The 21164-nt window shown below is 37.6% G+C and overlaps 1 protein-coding gene and 1 long non-coding RNA gene across 5 annotated transcripts in view; one reads left to right on the top strand and one right to left on the bottom strand.

Moving 5' to 3' along the window:
* Positions 1–21164, top strand: part of LOC116844221 (protein prickle-like) — a 281484-nt gene that overhangs the window by 108066 nt on the left and 152254 nt on the right. The window lies entirely within an intron of this gene.
* On the bottom strand, positions 10619–13005 carry LOC116844224. 2 transcript variants are annotated; one of them, XR_004378050.1, is made up of 3 exons: positions 12702–13005; positions 11439–11613; positions 10619–10680 (listed from the first exon to the last, which is right to left on the bottom strand). It is a non-coding gene; the product is annotated as an uncharacterized LOC116844224 (long non-coding RNA). The 2 variants fall into 2 exon arrangements; XR_004378051.1 differs by having other exon boundaries at positions 12725–13005.

Below are 21164 nucleotides of genomic sequence, written 5' to 3'. Positions count from 1 at the left end.
TGTCGGCCTTTCGGATAAACGACGAGTATGTGCGACGAATTCAGCAACGGCCCGATCGAGTTGTAATGTATCGCTTTGATATACGCGCGACGCGAATCGCTTACGAAGAAAACGGAATCCGCGAGCGAAAGGAACACGCGACGCGAATCGAAGGCCGATCTCGCGAAATCTTTCGACACGTGGGCGAAGTAATTTGTACGAAATTCTTACGTACGACACGGAATATCCCTAATGTAACGTTTCGATGGTGCAGCGTAGTAGGCTGCAATACAGCTCCGCAATATTTTTGCGGATAACAGCTCCGCAATACTTTTGCGAAGACAATTCCGCAATGTTTTTGCGGATAACACCTCCGCAATACTTTTGCGGATAACAGCTCCGCAATACTTTTGCGGATAATAGTTCCGCAATGTTTTTGCGGATAATAGTTCCGCAATGTTTTTGCGGATAATAGTTCCGCAATGTTTTTGCGGATAACAGCTCCGCAATACTTTTGCGGATAATAGTTCCGCAATGTTTTTGCGGATAATAGTTCCGCAATGTTTTTGCGGATAATAGTTCCGCAATGTTTTTGCGGATAACAGCTCCGCAATACTTTTGCGGATAATAGTTCCGCAATGTTTTTGCGGATAATAGTTCCGCAATGTTTTTGCGGATAACAGCTCCGCAATACTTTTGCGGATAATAGTTCCGCAATGTTTTTGCGGATAATAGTTCCGCAATGTTTTTGCGGATAACAGCTCCGCAATACTTTTGCGGATAATAGTTCCGCAATGTTTTTGCGGATAATAGTTCCGCAATGTTTTTGCGGATAACAGCTCCGCAATACTTTTGCGGATAATAGTTCCGCAATGTTTTTGCGGATAATAGTTCCGCAATGTTTTTGCGGATAACAGCTCCGCAATACTTTTGCGGATAATAGTTCCGCAATGTTTTTGCGGATAATAGTTCCGCAATGTTTTTGCGGATAACAGCTCCGCAATACTTTTGCGGATAACAACTCCGCAATATTTCTGCGAAGTTCGCTCGCGACTCTTCCGCAAATACAATCCGGTGAAATTCGCAAACTTATCAAATTAATAATCGCAAACGCGAGCGTGAATGAAAAATCAAAAACTATGAAAATTGTGACGATAGAGATAAAGATTCTATTCAAAATTCACGCGAAAAAAATGTTACCGTGTGAGACGTCTGTCTTCGTTCGATGGAACTTGTCGCGTGCCGCGTAAGTAAACAAACAACTGCTCGCATGTCTGACTTGTGTAAATCGCGTTTTTCGCGAGGGATCAACGCTTGCTAGCATTGTCCTCTATTGTGTATCGCGTTAGGAAACTATAACTCTAAGTGAAAAATTGAAACCTGAAAATTTTCCGACGATCGTGAAATTAATTTTGCAAGCAGTTTATATAATCGTGTTGGATTGCCGCACGATATCGAATTCTACTTAATAACGAAGCACGAACTCTACTTTATGAAATGTGATTCAAGCTCACGTACGAGAGAAAATTAAGAAAATTAACGATCGGCGGAAGATCTATGACGCGCGTGATGTGATCGCGCATTTTTGTGACGCAATTTTTTTGCGCATTGGCACACTGCTCGAGACACCTGGAAGATCGCATTCAATAAAACTGAATAATTTTACAAAACTTTGAATGTTCAGAGTATACTCAATACTTTAAGCATCTACCAGATAGTGTTGGAGTTTGATTAATCAAAATTTCCTCCGACAAAAATCGTCGACCAGTCAATAATGTAAGTTAATCAGTTAATAAATATACGTACATTGGGAAAAAACTACTTGAAAATTTATTTGTCAAATTTATGTAGAATATGCATTACTAAATTATTCTTTAAAAAAGCGATCTTCCAAATGTTTCGAGCAGAGTGCTTTTTATTGGACGGCACATACGCATACTATAACTACAGCAAAGTAAATCGCATTGATTAAGTATGCACTACATCGAAAGACTTTTTGTCTTTCTATTATTAATGTTTCTTGTTTTGACTCACCGAACCGCCGATCAGGGCAGCCACGTTCTGCTTTCGTTTCTGGAACAGAAAAATGCCGTTTCGCCGATTAGATTCGTGCATTGATGTCGATTTGAGTGAAGAAGTTTGAAAGATTAAAAAAAAAAAATAAGCGCGATATTTTTCACGCTGGGAGAATTTTTCGGAGTGCATTCACTCTAAAATATTCCACTTTCTTTTTCTTGACATTGCAAATAAATCTCTTAGTCAGAACAAATCAACATCTTTCAAGTGGCGATGTTACCCAGAAAAATTCTCCCCGCATTTAATTACAATTTAACGCGATCTTTGACTCAATTCAAATTATCTCAATTTTGTGTAACAAAATTATCAGTCTTGTCGAATTTCTAATTATAAATGCTAATTAGTGATGCTCACCTTCGAGCAGACCCTGCTCGGCCCGAGACGGATCCTCCGGCGCAGCAGCCCCTTAGAGTCAGGACGCTTGCCTCGTCTCTGCAACAGAAAGTAGATTTAATTTAGTATTAATTAGTTACACGACAATGGAGGTATTAAGAAACTCGATTTCAAGCAAAAGAATTTCCTTTTGTCAGATTTCTAATTAATATAAATGTAATTATATAAAATTTCTAATTAATATAAATGCAATTAATCAATTAATCAATTTCTAATTAATATAATATAAATCAGTGAACCTTCGCGCCGACTCTGCCAGGCCCGAGCCGGATCCTCCGGCGCAGCATCTCCTTAGAGTCGAAGGAAGAGAAATTATAACGGCACGCTCGAATTCCTTCCCAGTGCGTAATAAAAATAAATAAATAATAACCGAATAAAGAAGTAATAATACCCGATTAATTAATGGATGATGATGATAATATCTGATTAGCATTGAGGGATTCAATCGCGACGTTTCTCTTTTTAACAAATAAATGAAACGCGTAGAAATGTAAATTAAATGCGGTAGTTACTCGCCGCGTTAAAGCTCGCAACACCTGCTCGTGTGACGAGTACGCGTCTTGATGTGTCTTAGTTGTCGCGGAGTCGAAACGCGGTATTAAAAATCGGCGCGGAATAATCTAGAAAATAACGCGATAGCTCCCAATGCGTTCGCCTCGACGGTTGATAGTGTTATGGCGTGACTGGTGTTATGGTGTTATCTCGATGTTTACATAATCCGGCCGCGCGCCTCTCCAAGCGCCACTGAGTCTCGCCCGAACGCGCCGTTACGACCTAGACTTTGTTTAGCCTAGAGTTTTTGTTAGAGCCCAGACATTGTTATTACCGATTATTCGATCATTATTTCGTTATTATCCACTCGCGGATATTATCACACGATTGTCGAATAGATATTATTTTAACACTACCATTTAATATTCGAGTATTATTACTTCTTTATTTGGTTCTTCTTTAATTATTGCTATTACGCGTAGGAAAGCAATTCGGGCGTTACGACGATTTCTTTACGATTTCTTCGTCTTTGTTCAGTGATTATCGTCGTTGCGAGTTGCGTGGGCGATGAGGAAACTATAATATGTGTGTGTGTGTGTGTGTGTGTGTGTGTATGTGTGTGTGCATATATATATATATGTACACTTTGAATATTTGGACGATGTAAAAGTGCGATGTAAAAGTAAATATTCGTGAACTAATTTTTCGCTCTACTTTATCATAGTTGTCGGAAAACTTAACCGCATGTAATCATAAACTTTTCTGCAAATTTTTCGTATCTTTGACATCGAAACTAAATTCTGAAAGTGTAGTAGTGATCTTTGAAATTTTCCTGATTGGATCACCCACAGTTTCGGTATGTACAACCTGCAGAATGTTTGCATTAAACAAATATTGCACTAACTGACAGCTCAAAATTTAAATTTAAACATTTTTTTCGTTTTCGTCACATATTGAGCAATGCTCCAATTTATTTTTGCATGCACTTTTGTTGTGTAAAAGCGTTTGTAATTCTGTGCAAGCAACAAGTCGTAAACTTTGCAGAAAAAAGTCAATGTTATATCGGTAATCTTTTCATGTCCGGCATTCTCTTAACATATACATTATTAATTAATTTATTTATTTTCACGAGAAAATTACTTAGTTAGTAATTAGGACATTCACCTACAGTCGGTTGCCGAAAGGCTTCGCAACACTGAGCGAAATTATTCGATAAAAAATTAACAAACAGATATTTCCGATCAAAATACTGATAAATTTTTGTATCCGATCAGGAAACATCCGATGAAAAATATTGGTTTATTTGATAAAATGTCATTATGATCGAAAGTATTCGATAAAATTTAATCGGATATAAAAATTGATCGGAATTTGATCAGAAATATGTGTTTATTAATTTTTTATCAGATGATTTCTCTCAGTGAAAGATTGAGCGTCTATATTTATTTTTTTCCCGCGTTTCTTATGCCCGATCTATCGAGAGAGCTTACTCAGTTACACTGTAAAAAATTTTGTTAAAATTACATCTATTATAGTGGATAATTTTGAGACCAATTATTATAGATGTAAATTTACACACGTAATTATCGCATGAAAATATATTTATATAGACGAAAGACACATTTTGATACATTGTGTAAATTTACAACTGTAATACTTGGTCTCATAATTACATGGAATTTTACACAAATTTTGTACAGTGTACGATTCCCTGTATTGTCAATGTAATCACAGAATATTCGCTTTAGTGTTTCTTACATTGCTCCCTCTGGGGTCTGGACGAAATTCCGTAGGTTTGCTGAACGAGCGAGAATAATTTCGACGTGTCGAGCGCACGTGCGCGTGGAGACTTATAGGAAGGCTTAACTCCCGGCCGCGAATGCATCCAAAGCGCTCGTTGTGTGCGGCTTTTTGCGGCGCAACACGCCGTGCAAGAACGGCCACGCATTGTGCGTCGTTCTGTCAGCCCGAATCGAGAGCTCAAGATCGGGGATCCAGTTCCTCGATCGACCGATTGGTCGGCCGTTCCGTCGCGACCGTAATTTCGCAAACGACGCGTAGAGAGCGACGCTTTAAGCGGGAAAAGAGAGACGGGGGCCGGGAGGAGGTATCTTGAAATTAATTTAATTAGCGGTCGGTTCAGCCCCAAACTCCAGTCAAACGCTCGTTAATCGCACCTGTCGTTGTTATCGTCGTCGAGACCGCCGCAGCCGTAACAATTACTTAACTGCGTCGCTTGATTAGCCTGCGCGAGCGTGTGCGAGCGAGCAAGTGCGTTGCTCCTAATTTCTCATTTACGCAGGGCACGCGGGCGTTCATGACCGGAAAGCCAAGAACTGTCGGAAATATACGCGAGAACATTGCCAATTATACGGTGTCAGGTAACTCACGGAAAAGCCGCGGTGTACAAGTACACGCAAAAAAGAACAGCTTCCAGAGCTAAAAAATAGCTGTGGCAGATAAGATGTGTCATTGAAATAGGGACAGCTAATGTCGATATTAAAATTAATGTCGATGCTACCGAAGCTAAATTTATTTGCTGTTAAACTTAGGCGCTACAGCGAGAAATATTAGCTGCTGGAAATAAATGACTGTAACAAATGATTGTAGCTATACGACAAACTTCTTTAATATATGCATATAATAAGAAATTTAGGAATAAATTAATAAATGCTCAGAGAGCAGAATGATCACCGAATCATTCGAATTTAAGCGATTTTTTACTGATATAGCGCTCCACTGATATGGAGTTTCTCCACTCTAAATTGTCGAGTGAATATTTCCTCTCGAAATTGAAAAGCGAATCTGGTGTGCTCCACCATCACAGGAACATATTCACTTTAATCATAACTGAAACATTCTCGTATGGAATCAAACTCCACTTTAAGCTCCAGTGAAACATTCACTCTTGCAATTTCGAGCGGAAATACTACCATCTTTCGCTCGTTTTGAGCGAGATTCCACTCCGAGAAATTTAGGTAGTAAGACTTCGCACTCTACACGCAAAAAAAGAACTAGCTTCCAGAGCTAAAAAATGTTGTGGCAGATAAAATGTGTTATTGAAATAGGAATAGTTAATGTCGATACTACCGAAACTAAATTTATTCGCTGTTAAACTTAGGCGCTACAGCGAGAAATATTAGCTGCTAGAAATAAATGAGTGTAACAAATGATTGTAGCTGTACGGCAAACTTCTTTAATATATGCATATGATAAGAAATTTAGGAATAACTGCCGTTTTCTTAGCTACTTGAAATAATGTGCATTTTTAATGTCACCTAATATATTTGTATTTCATAGCGAATGCATCTTAGCTGTCATAGCCAATTCTTAACAGTGACAGCTAAACGATTAGCCTTTTGACTAAGTTTGAATCAGCTATTACGGTTCAGCTGATATTACTAAATCATTTTTTTGTGTGTAGATTGGGTCAAACTGAACTGAAAATTCCTCTATCATTTTGCCAACCCCGACTCGAAATTTTGATGCTATTTTGACGCTCTTAAGGATAATTTGCGCCTACTTAGATAATCTACAACTTAGATGAAACCTATTTTGACGATATTGATACTCATTAATTTTTCTTTTGAACCTTTAACTCTACCTTGTCAAAATTTTGACGCTCTTAAAAATAGTTTGAGTCTACTTAGGTAATCTACAACTTAGGTCTAAAACCTATTTTGACGATATTGACACTCATTTTCGAGTCGAAATTTGGACCCTATGTTGAACCTTGAATTGTACACCGCAGTAGGAGCTAAGATAGCAAAATAGATTTAATTCTAGTGATATAATTTACTCTTACTTTGACCATGATGATGTCTGAAATATATGCAACAAATAGAATGTATATTTTGTATGTTATTTGATGTTTCTGTTTCGTTATTTATTAAATTTTTTCGATATTTTTATAAAATACATATATTCTAAGTAGAAGTTAAAGCTTCAATAGAGATTCGCAACTGAACTTACTTTGCTTCCTAAGATCCTACTATTACACAACCTACTTTGACTCTAAAGAAAGCGAAAGCGGAAATTTCAGACATTAGGGTCAAAGTAGGAGTAAATTATATCATTAGAATTAAACCTACTTCGCTATCTTAGCTCCTACTGCGGTAGAATTCAAGGTTCAACATAGGATCAAAATTTCGACTCGGGAAACTTCTTTAATTATACGTGTGTATAATTATATATAAATTATATATAACCCACTTAGATCTCACGCGAATTGACGTGACTCGATGGTCACTTTGCTCTGTGAGTGAAATTTCGCTGCAACAAATTCAGATTAGAGTCTGAAACTTTAATATCAATGATGGTTCGCGACGTAATCCAAGTCTCAAATCGGATTGAAGTAAAAGCTCTCCACGCTTCAACGAGGAGAGTTGGGGCAGATTAAAAACAATCAAGTTACACGCGCAGAGGCCACCGGGGATAAATCGTTCGAGTGTGATTCAATATAATCTCGCGAGCCGTGCATCACACGTCGTATGCGTCATATTTGCGGGGCGCGCGGGGCGGAGGTGAATGAATCTGCGTGCAAGCTTCGACAATACTTCTCGAGTATGCACCGCGGCGCGTCGCGGCGTTGAGACGCGAACAATCGCCGAGATGTATTCTTCCACCTGCATGGCCGCACCTCGCGCGACGTAGACGCGCTTCCGAGGGGAATGGACGTTGCTGTGCGTGCGCGATCCGTTTCGGCAGCTATACTTTCGGCGCCTCATTCAGAGAGACTTTCGCTCCGAGCGCGCACGTAGGCGCGATTGTCTGAGAAGTTGGCTCCTTCGCTGACTGGCACAGACGCGGAAAGAGAGAGACGCGGGCGGGGTTGAGCCGGGAGGTAGGATGGCAATGAAATGGTCTCTCGACTTAATACAGCGAGAGCGAGAGAGAGAGAGAGAGAGAGAGAGAGAGAGAGAGAGAGAGAGAGAGAGAGAATGAGTAAGTGAGTGAGTCGGGGATGAAATTTCATCGCGGGAATTCAATTAAAAGTAATATAGCAGAGGGTCGCGGAGACTCGACGAGAGGACCGAGAAAAAGGCGTTAGCGTTGATGGATAGATAAGCAAACGCGTAAATGGACGCGAACGGATTTATCATCGACGCTTAAACGTCCGCGACGACGGTAATCGACCGGTCGCGCTTTAACGGCGTAATGACGCGTCGACTGAACGCGATTTTAATGCTTTCCAAGTGGAAGCAAATCCCTGCACTCAGAGAAGTTGACATGGTGACGACTACTATATAGGCGAATTTGAATGACACCAAACTGTCAAAATTATGGGCCAGTATCGACAGGCTTACTTAGTAGAAGTATAATTAATAATAATAAATAATAATAACACTAATTAATGATACAATTACTGTGTAAACCAGTCGGTATTGATCCTCAATTTTGACACTTTGGTGGAGTTCCAACTTCATTATGTCTAGACCGTTTTGCAACTAAATGTACTCTATTGTTTTTGAAAACATTCAAGCAAAAAGAGAGAAAAAAATATGTATATAAAATTTACATATAAAAATTTGACATATTATACATAATAAATTATACATATAATACATATTATAAAATACATATAATACATATTATAAAATATTTTATACATATTATAAAATTTACAATATGTATATATTGTTTATATAAAATTACATATAATTACATATAAATTATATATAACTCATATGTGAATTTTGTCTTTATATGCTATATATAGGTATCAACTGTATGAGACCCGTATGTAGAATTAATATTAGGTTATGTGCGTAAATTTGATTAATATATGCTGTTAGATTCAGCCAAGATCAAAAACATACCAACCAAATCCATGAATTTTATGAATTGGAAGCAGCTTTCTCTGCTGAACGCAGCCATTGTTTTATAAAATTATGACGATATAAAAACATTATCATATTATTTTACTCAAAATACTCGAAATTACTCATTTATTTAATAATTATATGAAACAATAGCTATGTATGTGCGTTCAGCAGAGAAAGCTGCTTGCAACTGTCATAAAATTCATGGATCTGGTTAGTGTATGTTTTTGATCTTGACTGAATCTAAGAGCATATATCAATCAAATTCACGAATTTTACAACAGCTGCAAAGCAGCTTTCTTTGCTGAACGCAGCCAGTGTATGCGAAAGATGGCAGATCATAAATCAAAAGGATAGATTGTTTCATTACATTGTTTCATGAAATAAAAGTATAATCGTTTCATTTTGCCTGAAAATTTTGAAATTATTCATTACATAATCCAATAATAGTTCAATAAATTATTTCGTACTACTTATTGCAGCTAAAGCTATATAATTTCGAGAACTATACTGTACGATGACTCTCCTCACCGGTAGTCAATGCGATTTACACGTTATCTGCGCTACATTATACATGCACTACGTAATATGACGGTTCGTGAGCGTGAAAATTGTACACTCACCATTGTGCCTTGATATCCAACGACGTTCAGTCCGATGAGATCTATCGCTACACCTCGAACGATGTCGCTCCGCATCTGTCCAACCTCCTCCGCGTCCAGTAATCATCCCACGTCGGTCGGTCGCACTTCGCTTACTTCGCTTCACTTCAGTTCCGTTCACTGCACTTGCGACCACGATTATCTTAACGGCGCTTTAATGCTTTAACGATTCTATGAAATGCACGTGTAAAATTCTTCGGAGATATACTCTCGAGTTACGAATCTCGTGGAAAGAATCGCGAACTAAAGATTATTTTAACAAGACAAAGAGAGAGAGAGAGAGAGAGAGAATGAAGATATCTTGTTTCTTCTTCTTGCGCAAGAATTTTCACTTTTGAAAGAAAATAATAAATATACGTATTGAATTTCGCAGTGGATTTCGATCAGAATGGCATTATAATCCGGCACGTGCGAAAAATAGAGAAAATTGGCGATCGTGACAGTTGCAAAACTGATATCTAGTATTTTTGTCTTAACAATTTAGTTGATTTTGCTTTTTAGTTAATTTTTAGTCAATTTTCAAATGCTCCAAGAGCTACTTTATTAGACATGTAGCTTCAAAATTTCAGGATCTTAAGCATAAAGTTGAACTGTGAATAATCAGATCATCTGTTTTATAAAGCAGAGAATTTATCGCGAATAAAGTAAGTAACCGCGAATTCCGCCTGTGATGGAGCAATTTTAATCTCGAATTGTGGTGCACAATTATTATGTGCATTTTGCACTACGTGAAACAATTGGGGGATTACATTAAATGAATTGAAAAAAAATATCAGGAATCTTTAAGAAAGAAATATGTTTCAATAGTTTTAATAGTTTAGGTATTTCTGATAAATAAGATGACTGTTTAAAGAAACAATCCCCTTATTGTCTCAAGTAGTTTATTTGTGAAACAAATACACATACATATAAAACCCAACACTGAGAGAAGTGTTTAGTACTAGTTTGGTCGCAATAGCATATTAAAATAATTTTTGTAGTAAATATTTAACTTTTAAATAGTTTTCGTAATAAATACTTAACTACTACTTCTTTTTTGTTAGAGCGACAAAAAATCTATCAGACGTGACTATAATTAGTGGTAAGAGTTTTTATGTGTGAAAATTTTTTCTCCTCTCAGTGTACATGCAGAAAGAAACTCTAAGCTAAGTAAATCGCATTGATTTCTTGTACACAATAATCACAATAAACTCATCACCCTGTTTCTGACTCACCGATTATCGGGAACTCAGGATCGGCCGCGTTCTGCTAAAATTCTGGAACAAAAGATATGTCAACATTAGATACGAGACTTAACGATTTAACAAAGAAAATATGCGTAGACATTAGCACGTGTATGTTTTGTGTGTGTGTGTGTGTGTGTACGCGTGGCGCGTGCGTGTGTGTGTATTAACATTTTGCAACCGCCGTAACTTTTTACTTGAATAACTATGATCTAGTTTTCGATCGCAAAAAATAAAATACAAGAATACGGAAAAAGGCGATAAGTAAAATGAGCTGACTTTAGCTTAATGTAAATTATAACGTAATCTTATATTTTTTGGGTCGCTGAATACGATGCATTTTTATTGTATTTGTTGATAATAAGAGTGAGAACATTAAAAAAACTATAAACTGCTCGTGAAACTCAAAATAAAAAATATGATCTAAATATTTTTTGCACTTCTACATTTGTGCCAAATTAGAAAGAAATCGAAGTATACCTTTTGGGTAGGTTTACTTGTAAGGAAACTTAGTATTTTTTAAATGTTTCTTTAATTTCTAGTGAAAAAGTTATAAAACTGAGTACAAATAATTGAAATTATAATACAAGTAATTAAATAATGGAAACTCTAATACAAGTACTTAAATAATTGGAACAAAACCGTCACTAATCGAATTAACTATTAAAAGTGACTTCTTTTGTCACTTTTAAAGTGAGTTTTGACCACTTTCCCACGGCTTTGAAGGTGGATAAAAATGCTATCATCGTACTCCGTGATCCAAAAAACATAAGATTACGTGTACAACTTACGTTACACTTTTTAGGCTAAAATCGGCCCATCCTACCCGTCGTTCTTTTTAAACCTATCTTCGAGCCGATCCTGCTCGGATGCCTGAACCGGATCCTCCGGTGCAGCATCCGTATCCTCCGAAACCGCACCTCCGGGAATCACACTCATCGTGTGTGGCCACAAAGTCCATCAGACCTGAAGCAAAGAAAGCAAGTTTTTCGATTAGTTATAGACAGATGTCAACAATATTAGCGGTATAAAGGCACGGGACAATTTATTCATCTTTTAAACCACTGAAGATGTAAAGAGTAGCACACTGAGAGAAAAATGTTTGGTATTTGTAACTATAATCATATAGAGAAATAATTATTATAAATTATATCTTTACAATTTTTACAATTGGACCCAATTTGGCCGCAACTATATTTTTTGGTTGTCCCAACACGAAAATAATAGTAGTAACATGCATATAAGATTATTATTACTAAAATTATAATACAATTGACTAAAAAATGGTTGTCTTCCCGAGTCGAAATTTTGACCTTATGTTGAACCTTGTATTCTACATCGCAGTAGGAGCTAAGATAGCAAAGTAGGTTTAATCCTAATGATATTATTTACTCATATTTTGATCCTGATGATGTCTGAAATTTTCGCTTTCACTTTCTTTAGCGTCAAAGTAGGTTGTATAATAGTAAGATCTTAGGAAGCAAAGTAGGTTCAGTTGCGAGCCTCTATTGAAATTTTAGCTCCTACATAGAATATATATATTTTATAGGAATATTTAAAAAATTTAATAAATAACGAAACAGAAACGTCAAATAGCATACAAAATATACATTTTATTTGTTGCATATATTTCAGACATCATCAGGGTCAAAGTAGGAGTAAATTATATCACTAGAATTAAATTTATTTTGCTATTTTAGCTGCTACTGCGGTGTACAATTCAAGGTTCAACATAGAGTCAAAATTTCGACTCGAAAATGAGTGTCAATATCGTCAAAATAGGTTTCACCTAGGTTGTAAATTATCTAAGTAGGCTCAAACTATTTTTAAGAGCATCAAAGTAACGTTAAAATTTTAACAAGGTAGAGTTAAAGGTTCAAAAGAGAAGTTAATGTGTATCAATATCGTCAAAGTAGGTTTTACCTGGGCTATAAACCGCCTAAGTGAGCGCAAACTATCCTTAAGAGCGTCAAAGTAGCATCAAAATTTCGACTCGGGTTGACCATAATTTATAGTAATTATTTCTCTGTATGATTATAGTTACAAATACCAACCATTTTTCTCTCAGTGTAGTTACCTTCACGATCCAAGGATGCTGCCACCGCTCCAGACGACCGTAGCACGACGATTGCACGTGCGAAATAACATAACGCGTCTCGCGTACGCTTCAAAAAATCGACTCGGAAAATCGGAAATCACGCGCGCCACGTCTCCCGATCCCTTTACTGTCGCCTCAAGGACTGTTATGATCGCTCGGCACTTGTGTACACGCGACATTACCGTTCCCGAGATCACGTGACCTACAGACAATGAGACACGCTCGAGCGCTCCATTACGTGATTTAGCCATTAATTTGATCCTCCCCGTGTGATTCGTGGATCATTTTAGAGACAGCCAAAACAGTCGATAATTCATGCTCTCTTTCGTGTTTTGTGAAAAAGACAAGTTTCAAACGTGAGGAAAGGAATATCAGAAACCAACGAATCGCACCACGTTAACGGAAAATAGCGAATCATACAAAAAGTTAATAAATAAAGTCGTCTTATTAACATATTATATAACATATCATACAGAATAAGTCAGGACGAAAGTAACAAATTTTGACAAGTTGTTTAGAAAGTCAATCACATATATATGTCCTATTAACTTACTAATATTTACGTAATTAAAAGTTTTAAAATTTTGCTGTTATCATGGTTATCAAGTCGCACACTTGTGGAAGGTGAAAAACGAAAATAAAATAGAAGAATATGCAAGCATCATTTATCCATGAAATTGTTTGCGATATTACGAAATACAAATAAAATTCATATAAATAATGATGACTTTGGAAAAGTAAAAATAAACTAAAAGAATATGCAAGCATCATTTATTCATGAAATTGTTTATGACATTACGAAATACAAGTAAGATTCGTATAAATAATTTACTGTATCATTTATACGATTTTTTAATTCATGCAACATTCAAGCTCATGAGGGGAGTACATTTTGAATATTTATCATAAAACTGAATAGTAAATAATTGCTGTTTGCGCGTTCTTCTGTATTGTTTTAATCTCTAAAGATCATTTCCTACCAAGCATGCTATGGTAGCAGCAAAATTCAAAAACTTCTGTAACTATTCTAATAGAAATTGAATCTCTAGCCACGAGATAATAAATTTGTTACATAACATCACTACTAGCCAGTAATGTAACGCTTACTTCTTTTAGTGGTTAGATAAATAAATTGATGATTAAACAAAGGAAATAAGCTGATAAGGGAATAAGCTGATGATTAAACAAAGGAAATTACATTTGTAAGATAAAAAACCATAAATGGTTGCTAGCCAATAATGTTGCACTCAGTTCTGTGTTGTTGAGATTTTTATGAAATTAACGTAACCGCAATTTGCTACTTAATTTTCTTTTTAAATGCTGGTGGTGATATAGTAGCTAGATTGTGTATTTTAGAATAGACAATGCCACAAATCTACTCTATATAATGTCTAGACAACGGCTAGCCCACAAACTCGATTATGTATTTTAGAATAGACAGCGTCACATATCTACTCTATATTTAATACGTACTCTTTATTTAATATGTAATAGCTGAACAATGGCTAGACCACAAACCCGATTCTGTATTTTAGTGAATTATCAATCAGTGATTAATTAGTAACGAGCTAAAACATTTTATCTAGCCTGTACTAGCTAACTACTAGTTTTTTTCACTTAGACCGGCTAGTTACATTTACTCGAGTATGTAAGTATTGAGAACAGAATTTATGTTCATCTGAAATTTTCTATTCAAAATGAAATTCCTAAACAATTTATCAAGGTTTGTTACATGCGTCCTGAATCAGTCTGTATATTATTTCATCGCGAGACGCAGGCAGGAACAATAACTTTTTTAAATAAAGTGCAACTTAATAGTTGCAATAATTCTATGCAATTTATATTTCTTGTACTATGGATATAACGTTTTTTAAGCTATCCTCGGTTTGAGAATGGTTCTTCAACAATTACACGATTCTCAATTACGTCAACCGCTTCGTAATCTAACATATCGACGCGTGTCGACAGCGTCCTAGATTTACTATACAATTAAATTTGATGCGCGAAGTTTCCCCACAATTCGACGAAACCGCGATCGTCCCCGACGTGCCAAATTGAACATCGGCCAGGAAAGTTTTCGCGACTCCTTATTGTTTCGATGGCAATTAAGCGACAGGCGGGAGGACGGAAAGGTTCTCTCGTGCAGGGTTTTCGCAGAAGGGCGAGTCATCGTAAATTCTCGCTCCGTGAACCGGCGGAAAATTCGATCGGAATGGTTTGAATTCTTGTCTCGCGAGACGAACGGCCGGCACGGCTACGGAATACTGATGTGTCACGCCAAGTATCGAGGGGGCGAAAGTCGCTTGTTTTCTTTATTCCCTCGCTCTCGCTTTCTGTGGCCCCGCTGTTCGCATCAAGGTTAAGTTTTGCCTCACGAATGAAGGAAGTCAATAGGAAGGAAAGAAGTCAAGCAGCGAGTCACCTACTCGGCTCTTCTATCGCGTCTTCTATTGAAAGGAACAAGCGTGAAACTTATCACAGACGCAGTTTTAACATTTTGACAGATTCAAACCGCCGCACACGCGTTCCCATGACGAATCGTCCATTTCGAAATTATAATTAATGATTTCGATAATGAAAGTATTGATTCGCGAAATCAGCCTGAAGAACGCAAATAAACGGACGTGGAAACGAATTTTAATGCTCTTTCAAGTATAATCAGTATTTTAAATTTTTTACAGTAAAATTCCAATCGAAAAATCGAGTTATTCGAACTCGAGTGATTCTTTATTCATATAGAATGGATTCTTTACTCTCTGAACTCTCTACACTCGTCGAGTGAAAATTTTCGGTGAGCCGCGGAACTTTTGGATTAGACAAATTATGCTGATAGCTTCAAATTTTACATTAAATTTTTTTGTTTCTATCACATATTGATGAATTTTTGATGAATGATTAATGCTCCTATTTATTTTTGCACGTACTTTCATTGCGTAAAAGCACTTGTAACTCTTGCAACCAATACGACGTAAATTTTGCAAAAAAATATCAATATTCTGTCAGTAAAACTTCAGCATTTCCTTAATGGGACTGAAGGATCAGATTGCCCGAAAATCGTGCTTGTTTTTTTACAATTTTTTATGACGAACTGAATGAATACGCAAAAGTGTCATTTTGACGTGTATTTATACAACGTATAAAGAGAAGAAAAATATAATTTTAATGAACAAATATTCAATATAAGTGTATCGTACATGCAGTTAAAATATACTTAGGTTTTTTTTCAAGGTTGTCATTTTGCAGTAATATCTTGACTCTCGGTGGTTCAATTAAGCTGAATTTTAGGTAGAAAATTTCCGTAAGCTTGTCATTATTGGGTGAACCACTGACAAACTGACAAACATGAAATTCTTTAATTTTGAAATATTAATTTTTTTACTCTATAAAAGAACTGAAAATTTTAATAATATTTCATTAAGATATTTGCAATTTTATTAACTTTTACTTAATTTCTATTATAGTAGTTCATCCGATAACGACAAGTTTACGGAAATTTTCTAAAATTCAGCTTAATTGAATCACCGAGAGTCAAGATATTACTGCAAAATGACGATCTTGAAAAGAAAAACGAAATATATCTTAACTTCATGTACCATACACTTATATTGAATATTTGTTCATAAAAATTATATTTTTCTTTTTCTTATATATTGTATAAATACATGTCAAAATAACACTTTCGCATATTCATTCAGTTTGTCATAAAAAATTGTGAAAAAAGCACGATTTTCTATCAATCTAACCCTCCAGTCCCCTTGAGCGTTGCTTCGTACACGAGCTGATACATTCACAAGTAGTTATTTTAATTATTGTATTTGTACAACATTTGTACATTATATAGTAATTAATTGTATTTAACAGAATTATTATATACAGAATTGTTGTTGTATTACAACATTTCTGTTTGTTTCTTTCTTCAGTATTTATATGTAGACATATATAATTACATATGATTACTTATGACTACATAGAGATAGAATTCACATACAGGAATTACATAACAGGATGTAATTATTTCTTCTCGGAGATACAAGATAGAGCAGTAAAGTGAGATTGTTTCCACGAGATGTCACGAATGCTCGCTGCTTGCCGGTGAAATACTTTCACTGATTCAATCAGAAACATATCGACTCACTTCCGAGAGAGTAAAATCGACAGAATGAAATTCCTATTCGGATAATAATCGTCAAGACGTTCGATTTCAACACTTGCGGGAGTGACGGGAAGAAATAACGACCGGCGAGATGTTTTCGCTGGAGGCAGATGCAAATTCGCGAAATAACACGCGCGCAGGTTCCTGCCGCGTGTTACCTTAAAGACGCCCTCACGAAATCTTGCTGCAGTCTTATTAATTATTCATGCGCAAAGTATACTATAAAAAGAACCGTGTTTGCGTCACTGCGAAAACTCGAGATCCGAGAACGGATCGGCGGCGGCTCGTTACCCTCGCGATGCACATGAAGGTGAAATTATCGTCGCGCGTTCGCGTTATCCGCAGCGCGATGATATACCGACTATCGAAGCGATGCGTTTTTCGCAGTTGCATTTCTGCAGCGGCGAAAAAAAAGGAACCGCGGGCGCGAGCGGGTCCCGAATGTATATATACCTACCGCAGTTTGGGGTACGAATTTACGAGACAACGCGACGATCCTCTTTCGAGGAGGCCCTCGGGATTTGCGCGCGACCCGGCCTCTTTGCCGGCTCGCCGCCGATATCGGACAACTTATAATTGCCGGCGTTTGCATTTTTATCGAGGAGTTCCATTTACGGACGCGCAATAAAAAGCGGCGCGTAAATAAGCGCGCCCGGCACCGGCCAGCCCGGCAATCGATTTATCCCGGTCTTCCCGGCTGAGAAACACATCGTTGCGGCCTTAATACCGCGATGCTCGTCGAGGAAATAAAGAAAACGAGAGAGAAAGGGAAGAAGACAGAAAATATAAGCTGGAATATTGCTGTCCCCCGCGCGAGTAACGATCTCCTGGATCCGTCCTGGAAACGACGTCGGCGACGCTATCGCGGCGCGATTTCACCCCTGTTCGTCATCCCCGCGACGGCATATTTCGCAGAATCGATTTCGCGAGTCCTATTTCGTAGTCTTAGTGCGGAAGAGCCGGCCCCCCCTTGAGGGGAATCGCCGTGTTCGTTCAAATTCCACCGTGACATTCGATTTTCGCATATCGTATATGGCTACGCGGTTGCCACTCGTCTCTTCGCGGCTCTAAACGATATACGAGAATCGAGTGTCGATGGTGGAATAGAATTCGAGTTCTCACGGCGAACCCCGTCGAACTCGAGGTCGCCGAAATTATTACACGGAAAAAAAGGATTTGCTGCAGCAGCAAACTAATTTGCTACATATGGACAGTTAAACATAATTGTGTTAGCTACTTTTTCTTTGCTGCAGGAACCTATTTCCTTGCTATGATAACAAAAAAATTTGCTTCTACAGTAAGAAAAGTAGCAAATTTGCTACACTGAGGGAAAAATTACCTTAAAATCAACAAATATTTCTTTGATGGGTATTATTAGCATATTTATTCAAATCTAAATTCTCTTTATTTAAACTAAATATTGTTTACTTAAATCAAGTAAATAATATTTGATTTAAATAAGGAAAATTTAGATTGAAGTAAATATGTTAATGGCACCCATCAAAGAAATATTTGTTGATTTTAAGGTAATGTTTCCCTCAGTGTAGAGATAGACAACCAAATATAATTTATTGCTTTAACTTTTTTGTTGCAGCAGCAGATTTTCTTATTATCCTAGCAAGGAAATTGGCTTCTGCAGCAAAGAAAAAGTGACTAATATAGCAAATTATGTTTAATTGTCCATATATAACAAATCTTTTTTTCTGTGTAAGATTTCGTGGGAGTTCGTCGGACACTTAGCCATATCAATCTATTCGATTGATAATAACGAAACGGTACACGGAGAAAAATTAATTTACTGGCACATACACACACACAGTAAACTTTCTGCTGGTCTAGCAAAACCTTTCCGTTATTATATGAACAACAAAAAGATTTGCTGAGAGTACTAATCACTATTTGCTGCACGGAGAAAAATAATTTGCTGGCCCAGCAAATTTTCTGCTGATCTAGCAAAATCTTTTCGTTATTATATGGACAGCAAAAAGATTTGCTAAGATTACTAATTACTATTTGCTAGATATAATTTGCTAAATCTATTTGCTAAGGATACATTATTTTGCATCGATAGCAACACGGAGAAAAATAATTTTGCTCTTTTAGCAAAATCGTCGTTGCTACTGCATATTCGTAATGACATCAAAAAAATTTAGTTGACGTAACTAATTTTACAAATTATTCGTTATCAGAACAGAAGTAGTTAGTAGTTGTCAGAATAGAAAAAATTTATTGACTGTATTTATCCTAAGAATCACGTTAATTTGCTATTGATGCAAAATAATGTATCCTTAGCAAATTTATTTGCTATCGGAGCAAAACTTATATAAATCCATCGTGGTTCTTATAGCAAAATAATTTGTAGATTCAGCAAATTATATCCAGCAAATAGTGATTAGTACTCTTTAACAAAAGATTTTGCTAGAGCAGTAGAAAATTTGCTGGGCTAGCAAATTATTGTTCTCCGTGAAATTAACGTGATTCTTAGGACAAATACATTCAAATTTTTTTCTATCCTGGCAACGAAACTACTTCTGCTCTGATAACGAATAATTTGTAAAATTAGTTACGTCAACTAAATTTTTTTGATGTCACTACGAATATACAGTAGCAACGACGATTTTGCTAAAATAGCAAAACTATTTTTCTCCGTGTACATGTTTCAATCGTGAGCAAAAAAGACAAATGAGATATGTGTTAACAGCACTTTGGATGGCACTTTACTCGTCCCACCGCGTCGCTTCTTCGCGAATTTCCTTCAATCAATAATTGTCTGCAAAACGGCAAAGAACTTCTCTGTTGAGTAAACCACACAATTATCGACTTCCCCCTTAGTCAATGGCGCTCTAGAAAAACCTGGTTTTTCATACGACCAACGCAGTTAGATTTCTTGTCCATACTCTGTGATCTCGGGAGAAATTTCCGCGGCTAAAAATGCGAGCAGATGCCGTTGGTCGCGAGAAAAGCCAGGTTCTTCTGGAGCTGTCAATGACTAAGGCGGGGATGCCGATAATTGGCGTGGTTTACCCTACACGAAGGATCCTCTCGCGGCGGAACGGCGACGGGATAACGAGCGGCTGGATGAGCGCTCAGACGACGACGTGGAAAAGCCTCTCTTTCTCACCCCTCCCCCCCCCCCCCCCCTCTCGGCGGAAGTATCCGGCCGAGTGGCGGAAGCCGCGCCTCGTTTTCTCGTTTGTCACGCTGCCACAGCCGGCATGTGGCCGGCCAGGTCCGCGCAAAAGCCGCCCCTACACGCGGCGACTATTTCGTGAGGTGACGCTGCGCAAAAGCTGCGGCTCGTCTGCAATTCGCCCGGCTTTTAAAAATGCGCGTCGTTAAGGGGACGCGTGATTACGGGGACTACCGGTGCGCGTCCTTCCGACGCGAGAAATGACGCGCGTCCTCCTCTCGCCGTTCCTTTATTTAACGAGGACGCGCGAGGCCGCGGGGCGCGCGCGTAATCTTCGACGTGCGCGCATTCGACGACGGACAAATGCGCTGCTGATGAATCGCGCGCGTATTCGCGCTCTCTCCCGTCCTTAACCCTTCCTGCGCAGCGTGCCGTCGATAGAAAGACGCGCTCTCTTCACAAGCCGCGCGCGCGCGCGCCTCCCGGATTGCCCGCCGTAGCTCTTAACTCTATCGCGCGAAAATTGCTTCCCCGCCGCGCGAAAGGACGTTGACGTCACCCGTTGGAATTGGGTTATTAATGGAAACCAATCTACGGTACACCTGTCTCGTTACCGGCCGTATTTTCCCCCTCGTTTCGGCCTCTCGCGAATTGCCTCGCACGATTATTGAAATTAATGACAAAGTTAACAACGTCGCGGATTGCTTGAGATCGAGAGGATGCCGTATTTGAAAACTTCACCGAGGAGATAATGACTTTTTCTGCAAAGCTCACGTTGTATTAGTTGCACAGAATCACAAGTGACACTGACGCCTAACTCTGAACATTCTTATTGTTTTGGTCTTTAAATACGAATATTTAATGTAAAGGGAATATATATTGAATACATATATTCTATGTTGAAAGTTTAAATATTTGTATTTAAAAAGCAAAACAACAAGAAAGTTCAGAATTAGGTAACAATGTTATTCACGGAAAAAAAGATCTGCTACATATAGCAGACAAACTAAGCATAATTTGCTGTATTAGCTGCAATTTCCTTGCTATGATAACAAGAAAATCTGCTCCTGCAACAAAAAAAGTAGCTAAAGCAATAAATTATGTTTAGTTCTCCATCTGTAGCAAATTCGCCACTT

Source organism: Odontomachus brunneus, unplaced genomic scaffold (assembly GCF_010583005.1).
Source record: "Odontomachus brunneus isolate Ranch 3 - 2012 unplaced genomic scaffold, Obru_v1 Obru_scaffold_040, whole genome shotgun sequence".
NCBI lineage: Eukaryota > Metazoa > Arthropoda > Insecta > Hymenoptera > Formicidae > Odontomachus > Odontomachus brunneus.
Note: the sequence above shows the minus strand (reverse complement) of the source record. Positions and strands in the feature narration are given on the sequence as shown.